Raw genomic sequence first — 2,710 nt, forward strand, 5'->3', positions numbered from 1 at the left:
AAGGGAGGGAGTGCTATTACAAATAGCAAACTAGCCATTAATATATTTGAACAAAACAGACTTATTTTTAGAAATGAGTGATGGGATGATGAAGTGATGGGAGAGATGGGCCTTGTGGTTTTGAAAGAAAAGAATATAGACAAAAATTCTAAAGAGAGATAGAGAGGGAAATTGACCCAACATACAGTTTGGAGGCATTGATTTAGAAGAAAGATAGGTAAGGAGGACAGCTAGGGAAGGTTAAGAATAATAGGAGCAGTGATGCTGATATTTAAATTTAAGATGTTTCCTATTTTGTGATTTTTTCTCATATTTTCTAATTAATATTTAAAAATTATAATTCATGCAGAAAATATAGTTATTTGTAAATTTAACAAATATATATTCACAAGTATTATGGAATTCTTGAATCAAAATGTGTTTGCTTTATATTTGTTTTCTCATTCTCCTGTCTACTGTCCACATGAATTTCTTGCCTTTTATATTATCACTAAAATATGGGTACCACATTGACATTTTTTTCTTGCAAATTGGAAATAAATTCTCCCCTAGATATTCAAACACAGATATACCTAACACACAATAGACTATAATGTGAAAATATTAAATTCCTTTCAAAAAGAAAGTGTCACTCAGAAAGTCTTTATTTCATCCAACAAAACAGGTAAAAAGACAATCACGAAAATGATCATTTGCATAGAAAATCTGAATATTCTACATATGAAAGCAAGTTCTTGCCAAGCAATTCATAATTTAGGACATTTGACAGGTGGCTTTATTTTGGAATACATGTCTCATAGCATTAAATGTTTGAATCAAATAATAAAATTCTATTTCAATCTCATACCCATCAAATAACATTCTGAATAAAATTTGATGTTCTGTGCTGATGTGTCTACAGGGAGACAATACACGATCCCTATTGCAGAGAGACTCTAAGTTGTAAATTGACAAATTGTCATTCTGATGTTTTTCATCAGCTTCAGAAGCTCTGTTACTAGGAACCCACCTTTAAGGAATGCAGAGACCCCTGACTTCTGGCACATCTGGTAAATGTGGCAAGATGATGCCTGCCTGTGAGTACCTAAGAAGGAAGCCAATGGGTCCATTCCAGTCTACATTCTCATGTATTTTTGGTTATTATAAGCCTTTCCTTCCCCAAACCACAATATCTATTTATTGTTGTCTGTTATCATTTTATGTTTAATAAATATTTTTGTTAAAAGAATCAGCATGTATTATCTTGGATTAGAAAACATATAAAACCATTCAATTTATCTCTCTATTAATATATCTCTCCAATAATAATTACAAACATACTCATTCCGCTTTCTCTAAAATAAGATTATCCCTATTTTAATAATTTAGTGCAATTTTAAATGTTGAATATTCTTTGGAAAGAGAATAATAGCTGAGGACCTCTGCTGCCCTTGACAATTTTAGATTTTTTTCTCATTTAAGTTTTGGACGTGTTGCAATTCTCTTGTCTCAGCATCCCTAGAAGCTGTGAATACAGGCGTGTGCCACCACGCCCGGCTGTTTTTGTATTTTTAGTAGAGATGGGGTTTCGCCATGTTGCTCAGGTTGATCTCAAACTCCTGACCTCAGGTCATCCACCCTGCCGGTGCTGCCGGTTTCTCCACATCTCAATCTTTTCAGCAGCATGAAAGAACAAAAGCTAATACAAAGTTACCCTGAAACTGAGCTTAGAGGTTGCACTGGTGCATTCAAGGAATAAATAAATAAATTCTGAGCTTACCATTGGTAGAAATCAGTGGCCCAATAACTTTTATCTTTCCCTCATCGATAAAGAAAGTATATCATATTGTTAGCATTCATGCAAAAACCATTACTCAAGAGTAGACTAAATTCCCATTAAAAAGTGATTTTCTTGTTTTCTAACAAAGGAAGGAGCACTAGTTGGACATGGATGCACATACAATGGAAATCTCAGGGGCCAGAGACCTGGGCTGGAGCAAATTGTGATGTCTGGATCTGATAACTCTAGAAAATCTCAACTGTGGTTGGTGTCATAATTCCTAATACCTGTATGAACTTTTCACAGGTCGGGGTAAATGATAAAGAGAAACATTTCTAGTAAAAATACTAAAGCCACATCTGCTCTTTTCAGTTCCCACTTCCAACACTCTAATTCACTCTCTTGTCAACTGTAGTTTGAATGAATAATACTGATCCTCACACCTCAAGTTTAATGTCTATCCATTTTACTCTCACAATGCTTCCGAAATATTTTTTTTGCAAAATAATACTTTTGTCCAGCTTAATAGAAAAAAATCTTAAAGAGCCCATTAATAACTGAGTATATACTTGGATTAAAAAATCTCCACAGTCAGGCACCTATGTACCATTTCAATCTTAGTTTCCTCTCCTCACTTGCACACAATTTCCAATCTAGTTTAACTGGGTTCCCACTGATATACATACATTTTAATGCCTTATGTTCACAGTGTTAATTATTTTCCTCCCAATTCTGCAAACATCTTCTATAAATTTAAACTTTATCCTTTCTCAAATCCCAGTTTAGAGCCCCCATTTAACCACAACTATCTGTGAAATACTTCATGCCAAAACACCCATTTCTTGTCTGTTTCTCCAGAAAACAGCTTTAAATTGCCTAAACCTCCTCTTTGCTTGCCAGTTGTTACAACTTTTGTATCTTCTAGGTGAGTTGATGTGCCCATTAAGCTTT

This window comes from Chlorocebus sabaeus, chromosome 9, assembly GCF_047675955.1.
Source record: "Chlorocebus sabaeus isolate Y175 chromosome 9, mChlSab1.0.hap1, whole genome shotgun sequence".
NCBI classification, from domain to species: Eukaryota; Metazoa; Chordata; class Mammalia; order Primates; family Cercopithecidae; genus Chlorocebus; species Chlorocebus sabaeus.